General features: G+C 36.3%; 1 protein-coding gene across 2 annotated transcripts in view; it reads right to left on the minus strand.

The window, feature by feature from the left end:
• GALNT14 (polypeptide N-acetylgalactosaminyltransferase 14) overlaps window positions 1-14,488 on the minus strand; it is a 555,349-nt gene that overhangs the window by 288,109 nt on the left and 252,752 nt on the right. The window lies entirely within an intron of this gene.

Below are 14,488 nucleotides of genomic sequence, written 5' to 3' on the forward strand. Positions count from 1 at the left end.
CACAAATAGACAGTGCTTTACCCTTAAGCAAAAAAAAAAAAAATACATTAAAATAATATGATAAGATACTAAAATTGAAAGCTCTTGTGTTCCTTGTAAAACCTGTGCAGCATTGGCAACGGGATCTCACCAAACCAGGAAGTGACGGACGCTTACAATGTATTTGGAGTTTTTCCTCATAATTAGTGCATTATGGACACGGCGCTCATTTTTGGAAATTGTCATTCAATAGTCAGTTCCCTGCTACAGAAGACTAATAGCTAAACCACAATTCCCGTAAAACTAAGTTATGACATCTTATCCGAATAAAAAAAAAATAGAAAATAAAGAAGATTGAGAAACGCACAGATTGTACCAGATGTGTGGGAGCCGGGAGTGTCCCTTCAGAGGTTTTTGGTTTTCCCTGCAAATATGCTAGTGGTTTTTTTTTTCTTTTTAGAAGCAATTTTTTTTTCTGTATATATTTTGCTCAACGACTAAACACTAACATTAAGCCCCTAAAAAGAAAGAAAATGTACCACTTTTTGATTAATTCAGACTTTTATTTCTTTATTTTTTACTTTTAGTAGATTAGTTTTTGATATGGTGTATCTTAGTGGCTATGCTACCTACTCGGAAAATGTGTTATTAATCATATTAAATTTCATGTGATGACAGTCAGAACATTATGTATGGTGGTTGATGGTTCTTTAGGCGATTTCAGGTTTGAAGAAGAATATTTAAACTGTTCCCAAAGTCTTTTAAAATGATCTCTTGATTAAATGAGCTCTATATTAATTGGGTTTATTTATTTATTTTTATGTAAGGACAAGGTTAAATGCTTCTAACTATGAAGCTGGAACTTGCCTCTCTTACCAGATGTGATGTTTTTAAATCATTCTGTTGCAAAGTATTTTCATCAATGAGTAGTGTAAATTTATACAACTGCTTGGAATGGGAAATTCTTAACGTTTTCCTTCCCCGTTTACATCTAGTTAGATATCCCACCAACAAGAAGCCTCTGAAATCCGTCACGTAATTTTTTTCTTTTTTTATAGCATTTGTTTGTTTTAAGAGAAAATCAATATTCTCGTTGCAAAAAACATTTAAATATTGTCACTTTTCACAGTTTTCAAAAGGAAACAATTAGTCCGGGACCTGCATCCTGCACGCCCGTGCTGTAACATTTAGCTTTCTGAGGTCGATAAAATGAAAGTTAAGTTGGGTCATTGGAACACCTATTAACAATGATTGATTTGGTTACACATTTTGGAGTTTTTATTGAACCACTTTGAGTCCTCAGTTCTGGCTTTCCGATCCATAGATTATTTACAGATTGAGCACTGTTTGTTCAGAATTGGTTTACCCTCTGTCGCTGAACTCAGCTGACGTCCTTCAATACCCCTGTAGAGGCCATTCTGAAATATGGGAGTCCTCAAATTGCATTTCAGATTAATTATTAGCACAGCCCCATTATTTTGGGTTCTTGGCCTGATTACAAAGTTGAACCTCTTCTACCTCTGAATTTACCTCTATCCAACAACAAGAGACGTTCCCAAGGGCAGTGCCTCTATTAGCATGCCAAGTCCTTCCAGCCGAATGTAAAACAGTGTTACTGTAACCTCTGTTTATAAAATATTAACTGCATGCATATTGCTCACAACAGACCACTTTTACAAAGGTCTCAGAGAAAAATTAAGCAATTCAGACACCAGCAGTCAAGGAGAACAAATACACATTAAACTAAGAAAAAAATCATTTTGCTTGATTAGAGTTCCATCTGTTCTTTGACTAAATTAGCCTATTTTAAAGGTCACATTGACTTATTTCTATGTCTCCATAGAATTGTAAAGTGGAGAGGTTCAATCGTGGCTGCGTCTTTTTACTTATGTTCTTTTTTGTTTTTAATTATAACTCTCTCTAGGAATTAGCTGCATTTTATATAAACTAATAACATGGATTAAAATTGATTTTTTTTGTGACATACTGTGCATGTTTCAACCTCTAATAAAATATGTTATTTCTCTCAGTAATCCTGAGCTAAGACTTATTTTTGGCTCCACGCTGTAGAAAATGCATAGAAATATCTGAATGGCTGATCGAAATAAATGGCAATGCAGGATTGTAGACAGGAATAAGAAGGAGTTCTCGTTTTCTTATTGTCAATACCTTTTCTCAATGCATTCCATCATATGGTTATATGTTTGCATTGTTCCAAAGAAATCACTTTTGTGGATGGATCGAGCCACTGCAAAGTAATTGGAAATTTAAATGAGTTTTATTGCTTTTAAAAAAAAAAATCCAAATCTAAATAAAAGCTATATAATATGTAGTAGTAAAACAATATTAAAAATGTCCTATTGTCCTGTCTGGTTCAGTGCTCAGGGTCAGTGTCATCACCATATGGGCACAGTTTCTATAAATACCAGAGCCAGGTTTAGGCTCTAAAACATGTGAGTGAGTATAGGTCTATATTTTACTACTAGCTTACTGGATTTATTGTAGTGCTTCACTATATCATAGAAATGTGGTGGGGGCATGGCACCCAGACCACTTCATTGAGATTAAGTGGTCTGGGTGCCTATAGTGTTTCTTTGAGCTCAGTTAAGCTTTTATAGAGGCAGTGCTAAAGTTTCTTTCAATGTGCTCCCATTGAAGAGCATCAGTGGACACTCTCAGCCTACCACGTCCATCCAACTGATCTTTCCTCACGCTGTAGCACAACAAAGAAGAAAGCCATAAATTAGATTAATTAGTTATGGGGGTGGGAGGGTTCCATTAATGCTGTTTTGTAGTTGATATGCTGTTTTGTAGCTGATATGTAGGTTAATGTATAGTGAAAAATGGAGGGCAACACTTGTAGTGAAGATTTCTTTCACCTTTGCCACTAGATTACTTCATTATAATAATGTTTTCATTGTTATCTATAGTGTACTACTGTAGTATCTTGTACTTGCAACTGCATGCATTAATTAATAATCTGGCTGTTGGGATTTGATTGGCAAAATTCTAAATTGTAAACCACCTGTTTCTTGTCCCCTCCCACTCCTCCCCCCATGCTTACCTCCCCTAGCAGTAAATACCTTGATATAACTGTTTCTCTACTCCCTCCCTAGGCCCATTTTCAATACCATCCCTACTGCAAGTCTCTACAATTCTACCCGGCTCAACCCACCTTCCCGCCCCTCCTCCCACCCACCCAGGTTCCCCCTAAATGTATAGCATGTTCCTCCAGCTTTTTAAAATTCTCACTCATTTACCTCTTCATTCCCTCTATATTCTACCAATAGCTGCAACTCTCTGTTTCTTTAGCCATCACTTCCAAATTTCCCCTGCTACCTCTCAAATCCCCACTGTATCCTTTAGATTGTAAGCTCTTGGGCTATCTACCTATGCACTTTGTATAAAAGAGCTTTGAATGGCAAGATTTCAGCTTACGGGCAGGGTCCTCTCTACCTTTTGTATTTGTGTGTGTATATTGTATGTTCTCCACTAATTGTACAGCGCTGCGGAATATGTTGGCGCTTCATAAATACCAGCAATAAATAAATAAATAAATAAATAGTCGTGCAATAAAATGTACAATCCATCCATGTGATCTTGAGTGGCCAGAGCCTTTTGGAAAAATGTATTTCAATGAAAAGAGAATTCTGATGTTGTGTTCACGTGGATTACCTAGTTAAATCAGTCACAACATTTCTTGAGAACCCATATGCACAGTAGCTGAAACTGGCTGCTTCGCAAGGTGATTCAAGATAAATACTGTTAGAATTATAATAAACGTTAGGGTTACCTATCACATATTGTCGGACTACCCTAACTTTACTTACCTTATAGGACTCACTAACCACTGGCTGTCTGGCTCCATAATGATCCTACTTGAACTTGACACTAGCATTGGAGTGGTGGAGGCAGAAAGTGGAATTTTGCAATGTTTGATTAAAGGGACACTGTAATGGAAGCATTTTATGTTATTAACAATTTAGTAGATACACCCCAATGACAATGTGCATATATTGCTATATTTTCTAACAGCAGATGTGGTCTGCTGCCTTTGCAAGCCCTCAACTTCTAACCCCACCCAGACATTCTATCACTGTCCAATCACAGATTTCCCAATGCAGCTCAATGAGAAGTCTTTGTAAGGCAGGTGCTCTGGGCAATTGCTGCCTCTTGAGCTTAGCTCCACTGAACTTAACAAACCAGGAAGTAACAGGACGGGCTGTCTGATTGAAAGCCGGGGGAGGAGGGGTGTAACAAGGTTAATTTATAAAAATTCCAATTTCTGCTGAATTTGCGATTTTTGTAAAAAAAAATCAAAAAAGTAAAATGACACTCTTCAAACATAAAATGTTTTAGATATTTGGAGTGTTTAATATGAAATTCTTTTTGGTAGGTGATAGTATAAGATTAACATTGTTTTAATGTTATAATCCCAAATAAAATAATACAATTAAATGTAGTATTTAAACCTTCAGTCTTGCATTTTACATGCTACATATCAATAGACGTTTTATTTTCGATGCACCTTGAATTTGTTTTATATATTCTAGGCAAGGTGTTGGAGATAAAATGAAGCAGAGTGCTTACCCAATGCTGGGGCATTTCTCTCGCGTCTGCTTACTGAGTGTGACTGTTTGATGGATGAGATTCTCGATATAAAGAGAAATCTCATACCGTCTGTTTTTATTTCATTGTAACCTATTCCTCTCGGGAGTCGCGCCATGATTTGCATGACACATTAGTTAATGTTTCAATCAAGAATGTAGTGACAGAATTACTGCAAAGCATCCTACCTAAAAAATAAAAAGACAAACAGAACTGTAGCCTTAAAGTGTTTTTCTTTGTTAACAATAGAATCACTAGATGCAGAAAGTATCAACATGATACCTTTACCAGCAAAATAGATTTAGAGTGCAAGCTTTCAAGAACATACTTTTTCTTATCCTTGGCATGTTACACAACATTTCTACATAGTTGTGAAAGCTATTACTGTAGATATACTTAATGTAGATACCATGGCGACTTGTTTCCAGAAGAATTAATTTAGAACCTAGCTAAGCTATCTTGGAATTTTTGTTCTCATGTTCCGATAAGAGGTAAAAAGAAATTGTTATACTTGCTGTAGGTTTAGGAGGCCATACACAGAGAAGTGTTTCTCTTAGGCAAATAAAATATTTGGATATCATAGCTCATATAACCCAGGATAGACTTGTGGAGCAGCAGTAAGATCTGTTTGGGGGAGACAGAGCCACCACCGGAAGCCTGGTTAGCTATAGATTAGTTGCACCTTACTGTGTTAGTTATAGATTAGTTGCACCTTACTGTGCATGTACTTATATAGGTAAAAAAAAGTTGTGAATCGGAAAGGGAAATTATACAGTTAGGTTGCTGGGGCATACTGTCCCTAGAATACTGAGGTATTCCCACAACAGGAAAGTTGGAAATATAGGGTAATATGAGTATTAAGTGCTCAGTGTATCTTTCACAGTTTATATAGGAGGATATCAGTATTAATTAGTGGACAATTGGTAATAATTAATTAATCTCTGTGTGAATAGCCTACTCAAACAAGTGTTATGTGGATTCGACAGACGAAGACAGTAATAGATGCCATTAATTACATCATATAATTCGGTATTCTCTGTCGATATGAACTGCACAGCATGATGGAGAATTTACACACACCATGACTGTCACCAATAACAGCCACATGTGTTATGGCCTTTTACAAAAGAAGGACACTGCACACAGTTAAGCCAAAGTGAGTTGCTGAGATGCCTCACGGACTGGAGGCTACAAACTCTATTGCAGGTCATACGTACAAAAAACAAATGTACGACACTCAGAGGTCTGTTTCCAAAGGCAGATATTTTATTAGAGCAGAGGGCACCATTTCAGGTCACATCATGAACCTTTTAGTATGGCTTGAGAAAGGCCCAAGATGTGAGCCGAAATGTTTCCATCTGCTCTGAGAAACATCTGCCTTTGGAAATAGAGCTGTGAGTGCCCGGACATTGTTTTTTTGTACGTATGACACATGTTATGACTGTCATGTCTTATCTCACCCTGTGGTAACTTGCAAACTTCTCAACGAACATCATACAAACTCATTCTAGTCTGGCAGCTGATCAGCCTCAGATACTTCAGTCAACCAAGACATTTCCCAATAGGTCAATCCAGGCCATTGAGATTGCAAGCCACCACTCCAAGCATGGATCCACTCCGTGCCTGGCTAGTAAAAACACTGCACATTTCCTGGCCGGTGTCAAGAACTGAGCAAAAAAACATACCAGCACATCAGCGCTATTTAATCTACAGAAGAATGCAGTTCACAACCTCTGTATGGTAGTGTCCTGACGGATATTCGCCCGTTTGCTGGCCCTCTAATGAAAGAAGGGAGCCTGCAAGGGAGAAACTTTAAATGTTTTTATTTTCTATTTATTCATTTATTTGAATTTCTGTTTGCAAATGTTGCACATGCATAAATAGCACATTGTATTTAAATAATGGAAGCTCGTGTACAACAGCCAGTCGTGTCTTATTAACATAAATCGGCACGTTCATAAAACAAATGTCAAATTATGTACCAGGGTTTTTGTGGCAGCTCTCTGATTAGCTTGTAATGGACACTGAGGTCTGAGTGTAATGAGTATAATCACAGGAGCTTATTTTTGCTGTAGCGACCTTTGCCTTTTCCATTTACTAGTAGATGAAGCTTCACGTCTTAAGAGAAAAGGGTGCTTGCAATGACATGCAATATTTAACCCTTGTAATTCCGAGGGGTCAGTTAATACTTGTAATATCTTGTCTTTCTCTAAGGACTAGATGTGATAATTAACTTAAACTGATTATTAAATACATACTTTATTTGTCGTGTCCCTAGATGTTCAGGGACTTTGAAAATGGCCATGGGAAAAACCATGATCAATGGGACTATATAAATATACGTTATACTGTGTCCTGGCTGTAGAATGCAATCCTGGAAGACTGAGATCCCCACAGTTCTCATTACACAGGTGTAATGTTCCGATGACACCAGATGTGTGGTAGGTAAGATGTATATGCGTTGCAGTGTGAGACCCATCTATGGTACATGTAAAAAAAAATTCCCAAAGACATTCTGATACTCTAACAGTGAGCTTTACTTGTAACCTGCTCTCATCAGGCTCCTCTCACTTCCGTGTAACCAAGTAACATAACTTTAATGCCGTTCACTAATACATTCAAAATCACCTATAACTTGGGTTCATTTTTTTTCATGTGAAAATTTTCATATTTTGATTTAGATTTATGTTAAAGATTTAGCAAATGACATCACAACCCAGTTCAATATAAAACATTTTTTTGCTCACATGTGTTGCTACAGAGAGAAACTATACCATTTGCATATCAAAAGGATCCATCCATAAATCAGGAAAATACACTCTATATCAGGAATGCACTAAACAGCTAGGGTGCTCGAAAATAGCTTTTAAAATAGCTCTTACTTCCTGCTCTATCTAATCAATAGCCGTACGAGAGGTAAAGTAATCAAATAGCACAACAAGAGATAACAATAGACCAAAGCTGTATATTGTTATTGACAGAATGTCCCTACAGCTCGCTCTAAGCTACAAATTATAACGGGCTTCTTGCAACGCACATTTGTATCTCGCCATCAGCTGGAGCACATTGTGCCAATGTTTTGTGTGCATTAATGAGCATAGGCCCTATGTTTTTTATTGTTTTATCAAATTACACAAATTCCATTTTTATTAACAGAAGAAAACTTGTAAGTTCTTGCCACAATATATTCTATTTGGATGACTAACTACATGTTATAGACTGATAACTAGAGCATCAGTGGGGGGGAGTAACATATATTTTGTTTACAATCTCAGCACTAATGGCATAACTATTTCACTATCTACAACATTTATATTCAGAAGCAGAAATGGGCTCTTTATGAACCAAAATGTTCCAGACAGATCTGTCCCAAAATGTCAGAGGACAGTAAACAAAAGAGAAAGGGAAGAGTTTATGCAAATTCTCGGTAAATAAAGGGACAGATTAATGGGCTATTTAAATATATAAAAATTGTAATACTAGATGATGAGAAAAAGTGAAAGCACACAGTCATCCCCTAACACAGACAGATCGAACATATTCATTTGTTTAGTAGTTAAAATATTGTTTGGTTGTGTGTTTATAAAAAAAATGATAAATAAAAATAATTTGAAAAGATTAACTAGGAGTTGTGCTGTTAGATTGTTCCTGATTCTGCAGAGTAATAAAAAACATCAATACTCTAAGAACTGTTCTTGCAAGTTCTCAACCACTGACATGATAAATGGGGTGCAGATGTAACCTCTACATGTAACTAAATTAGACACCAGAATATCAAGAAGTCAAATGAAGGATGAATGGAGACTAACATTGTACATCCAAACGCTCTACACAATCGCTCGTACCCTTAGCTGTAGTACTTGCTAATCTCTAGTGAACCCTCCTCCCTCTGTGTCATGAAGAATGAGTTCGATTAGAGAGTACTGGGTGTGAAACACTGATAATGGGACAGCCGGGAGGCGTAGGTGACTTTGTAGTTTGTTCTTCAATAAATTAAAGCACTTTATCACTTAAGTAACTGATGCAATTCCTTCTGAATTCTGAAAGATGGCCCTCTGAATATACTAATTACAGCACGTTTAAGAAGATAACTATTAAAGCAGTTTGTAACACCAATCACTAGACCATCGAAAACCCATCTATATGTTGTTTTAACATTGTATTTTAAATGGTCTGATGTGTTTAAGGTATTTTTAATAAGACATTTGCCATTACTCCAGCAAATTCCTTGTACATAGAACACACTATTTCCCAGAATGCATCTAACCTCCTTTACCTGATTGGATGTTTATAATTTATCCCATAACCCTCTTAATTGCCAGGACATTTTTTGTTTGTGTTTTTTAAGCTGAAACCAGAAACACAACAGTGGGAAAACCGGTGCAGCCATGGACAGTTAGGAGAAACAGAGAATAATGGTACGTTAAAAGAAGTTTGGGGTTTTCTTGGTTAAATGTGGCAGAACATACAGTTGGGTGTTGTCCAAGACGATGCATACTAGGGATAGAACTATAACATTGTATTTCAGTATGTTACCTGATATAACTAGCAAAAAAGCAGCCAATGCATTTTGAGCCATATCAGCTCTTGTACAGTAAGAGAGAATAAACTGTGGCCTGCTTTTACTGTGCGGCTACAGAAATGGGAACGGACCAGATACTTGGCAGAGAAATGTGTCTCTCCAACCAAGTAAAGCACAGAGCTGCAGTGAAGGGGCAGGTAAGCTATGCTTAATGGGCTAATATTCATTTAGTTTGCAGCCTGGGTACACATGGAATTGGGAATGAAGGGTTAGCAACACTGTTTTGAACTATATAATCTCCGTACACAGCAGTGTTATTCAGACAGACAAGGTTTAAAAAAAAAAAAAAAAATCACAATATAGTGAGATACCCATTCATTATTTCAATTAGAAGCAGTAATGACCCGTTGCTGAGTTTCGGTAACCTTCTGTCCCACCTTGGACTTCATTTTCAAACTCTTTCAATTACTGCACAAGGTCAAGACCTTGTTGGCAAGGAAACTTACTGTGTATCAATGCACTTTTAGAAAAAAAAAGGTAAGCCAAGATTTCCTTGTTTTTTTATGATATATTTTCTTTTATAAGCGATTTTTCTTGAAGGTAAATTTGCAGGTAACTTTGTCAGTCTCCTCTGTCAGTAGGGTCGGTTTTAAAATATGTTCCCCTTAGCACAATCACACAGGGTAATATCTGTAATTTAAGTAGATGATGTAGACGAAGGGTGAAATCCAATTGCTTCTGGAGCCAAAAAATAATTTCTTAATTCAAGTGTAAAATATTTAGAAATAGAGCGATTTTATTTTCTTCTTGTCGTTGGATTAGTTTTACTCAGTTGTTTCTGTCTGTACATTTGTTCGTCTGTCGATCAAATAACATTTCTTCTAACAGTTCTGACAATTTCACCTTTGACTTCCCATCTGCTTCTTTTACTCCTCTCCGTGCCTTTTAAACACAGACCAACATATGGCTACAGTAACTCCTCTACCACCCAAAGAGTTAAAGATTGGTAGAAAATCATCCTTAATAGAGCTGGAACATTAGTTCTGTTTGGCTGAAAATACTTTCACGAACAACAATGGGTACAAAATATAAAGATTGCGGCTTAAAGCAGGGAGAAAGCTGTAAGGATCTGCAACAATAACAAGATGGGAAAATAATCTGATGAAAGAGCAGTTAGTGGAACTGACAAAGGATGAAGTAATCCCAGGGTGCTGCAAGTAAAATTCAATATGTAGTACCTTTACAAGACAAGATAAATGAGGACATCATAACTTGTACATTCAATGCACGGAATAAAAGTTTCCACAATAAGAAAAGTTTAAATAACACACAGAAAGAACAGTCTTAAGCACTGGCTCCAACTAAATGAACCATTAGATTAAAGGAGGGGTAGGCAACCTTCGAAGCTTCCGATGAAGTGGACTACGTCTCCCATAATTCTCTTAATGCTGGCAAAGCATCAAGGGAGATGTTGTCCACAATATCTGGGGCTTGCCTAACCTTGGAGTAAAGTGATAAAGTGAGAAGACAACGGTTTCATGACAATTAAAAAGAAAACAAAGAATGCAGAGTAATAGTAAATGTGAGAAACACTAAGTACATTAATACAGGCATACAGACGACTATCGACTCACAACGTTATAACTGAAAATAAATTCATAGTGTTAGCTGGAAGGAGTCAATGGCTCCTCAGTTGATAGAGTGTTTGTAATATAAAGGGCCAAGTCTGCCGTCAGTCAGGGGGAGGTACTGGCATTTTTCATATCGGTAAACTTAGTGAAAAAGGTTCTTCTACTAATCTGTTAATCTGTTTGTGTTAAGAGTATATTGTAGTTATTTCTAATTAAAAATATTTTATAAAAAAAAAAAATGAATAAAAAATTTAAAGGGAGGCTGATCTCAGAATATAGTGTTCACTCAAGACACCCAAAAACAAAAACAGAGAACCATGTAGCACCAGATAAGCCAAGTAAAACTATATGCTAAAAATGGACAGAAATGTTACAAACAAAAGTAATAAAATATAGCTAAAACAGCACACGGTAAAAACACATAGAAAGGTATATACTTAAAACAAAAAGAGTCCTTAACATAATGGGAGGGTAATATCAGAATAATGCAGGCAAGAAGACATGGACCTCCTTATGACGCAGTTCAGAGACGGCACATTATTTTTCAAGCTGCTCACAGGTGTACTAATCCTAACGCAATGACATTAAACCCAGGGAGTCCCAGACCACATCTGACTTCCATAATGATAACCTAATAGCAGATGCATTTTTTTTTTTTTTTTAAATTACAATCTCCAGCCTAACAGCTGGAGGACAGGGAACAAGACTGCAGAGATTTAGGAGGAACCTTATACCTAAGATAATGAATTGGTTATTCCTGCCCTAAATAGCTGTGCTAGAGGAAATACCCAATGGTGCAGTGGGTAACCGATAAACAATAGAGAAACTTGTATACAGTTAGTCTCACATCCTAACATTATTTTGAAGAAATATAACCAACTTCATAATTACAAATGTATCTGCTTCAGACACCAACATCTTGTGAATCTTCTATAAAGTACCGAATGAACACCCAGCAACGAACAAACACTAACGCAGATGGCTCTTATCTCCAAGGCTAGGTCCTTATCTGTCTCCTGGTGATTTCATTGAGTTCCCTTGCCTTCTCATGTCTATGGCAGGTGTGCATTCACAAAATATGTAATTAGTCAATAAATCTAAAAAATAATTACATCCTCACTTTGCATTCATTCGATGATAAAAGGAAGGAAAAAAAACAGACTTTTGCCACACTTCTCAATTTAGTTTTAAATAGCTTGTCTATAAATGTTCTTCTTTCTAATGACTGAAAGCCTCTAAATGAATACTGTGATGATTTGGAAAAGAAGAATAAGAGGCAAATGGAGTTTGAAGTGGACTTGTCACCTGGGAGAAATTTACATTATTAAAAAACACACAAAAGCTACCTGTGTTTACTCTAGATTTTTACAGATATTTTTAACTCCTTACTTTTCATTTGCTTCTTGGTAAAATAATAATAATAATAATAATAAAAATAATAATACAAATATTCCAACCATTTATGCAATACATGAGAAAAAGTCTATACTCAAAAATAAAAAGAGTACATCTTCTTGTCTGTGAATGCCACAAACGTAAAACATTTTATAAGCTAACAATATTTTACTTTTCTTTTGTTGACACATTCTTTGCAGAAATATTAGGTGGAGCGATATCATAAGTCCAAATGTCTGCTCACGTGAACTTAAGGAACCTGGTAGTCGTTTTGGAAATGTAGATTTGAGAATGCCACCAGAATTCGAACATGTATGGCTGCAATTAGTGTATCGATATGCCCCGAAAGAGCCTTCCTTCCTCCCATTTGTTAATATTTTATTCATAGATACTTGTGGGTTATATATATATATATATATATATATATATATATGCCCTAAATGTCCCTCCAAAAAAACATAAAGCATAAATGGATATACTTAAAGACATTTAAGTGAATTTTAGAAGAGATACCCAAGTACATGCCTGTCCTACTATAACATAAAGATTGGCTTGTTGGATATTCATTAGATCCGTATATATGACCCCAGGTACAAGTCATTTATCTAACTGACTTTATACAATGTGCCAGTATCACATTGACTCTCAAGTGCTGAAAATCACGAGCAACCATCTTTGACCTTCACAGTGATTGTAAAGGTCAAACTTCTCTCATCGTAGAACACATTATGGAGGGTTATTTTCGTTATACAGTTCATCATTCAAGAGAATGAGCAATGTTGCGTCAGTATTGGGTCAATCACACAAACAAATCCCTTCCTCAAACGGAACAAAAAATAGAACAAGTTCCTCCCTTTTCCATTTTTCGCTTCATTCCTCAGTCTGCAAATCTGGCTTTTTTTTTTTTTAAGAGAAAATGGATAAAACCTTAAGTGAATATTAGATGTTTGTTCTGTCAGTCAGCAGATTGACTATGGCAGTTTCTCAAGTGAACTTGACAGAATTTTTTTAGTCTAATTCTTTATAAAACCTTGACGGACGAAGAGTCACTGCTATAAAGATAATGCTTTTTTTATGACAATGTTCTGGAAAGCAAACAGTACGATTTCTATACGGCTGTGAGAGGCTGATGGGATTAAGCTGCAGGATCTAAAACCACACGCTCTATTGTCGGAGTCCGGACACAATGAATTTATGCATTAAAAAGTGAATTATGTTGACTATACTCCAATACAGTTATGTTCCCAGCCTGACCACTACCACACATCGTTTACTAAACACATTAACATGTTAGAGCAGATCCGAGACAGTTATTTTCCACCTTTGTTCTGGAGTTTAGCGAGTGTGTAAGTGTGCTGGATCTTTGTATTGTATTATTTGGCCCTATCATGTATGAGTAATGAGTTCAGCCCTCTTGTTTTTTTTTTATATAGGTATATTTGGGAGTCCAGATGAACTCTCTTGGTTTTGTATTCCTGCCTATCGTATGTCCCTAATTCCAGAGCCCTATCTAACATTGCACAGTTAGTTATACTCATATACATGGTATCACGTGATGTAAGCTAGGGAATGAAAGGCTTTTTTTTAATTTTAGGTGTACAGGAGGAAATTACAATATCAAAAGACAATTTACCAAGATTATTTAGAGTCTCTGCTGCCTTATATGCTTCCAGACAAATGCTTCTTTCACATACATTGCAAATGTTTCTTTTTGTACCTTACGGGTAACGAACAAGTAGCTCTGTCTTGTATAGCTTACCTCAATGCTTTTCATTATCCTGAAGAACAAGGTATAGCCAACAGGTATTCATCCAACTAGCAATGCATCATGGGAATGGAGTACAATGATAGCTTGGGGGCTACCTGCTGATTAAACCTGTGCTATAGTTTATAGTGCTAAGCTTATTATAACACACTCACGTTGATGTTCTAAAGAGAGAATGAAAAGTGATTTCAATGTGGATTTCATATGTAAAGGGACACTCCAGACCAAGAGCACTTTAGCTCGCTGAGTGTGGAGTGTGTCCTGTTTTTATATTTTTCAAAAAGATAGAAATTGGCACTTTTATAAATTAACATTGTTACCTGTGAAGCAAATGCTCCTATAATTGTAATGCAATATATATGTATGTGTCATATTAAATTATGTATATATTTTTCTGCAAACTAATTGTCCCAAAAAATGTTCTGTCTTCAGAACAAATGGTTTGGCCAAGTTGAATTTTTTTATTGTGCACGAGTCTAGCGATCATTAACCTACAATATGTGTGACATCAAGGTACCTGTAACTGATGTAGGACATTGTAAAATGGTTGGAACTGAAGGGGGCTGGGAAGTAAGACATTTCTTTGGT

This window comes from Pelobates fuscus, chromosome 2 (genome assembly GCF_036172605.1).
Source record: "Pelobates fuscus isolate aPelFus1 chromosome 2, aPelFus1.pri, whole genome shotgun sequence".
Classification (NCBI taxonomy): domain Eukaryota; kingdom Metazoa; phylum Chordata; class Amphibia; order Anura; family Pelobatidae; genus Pelobates; species Pelobates fuscus.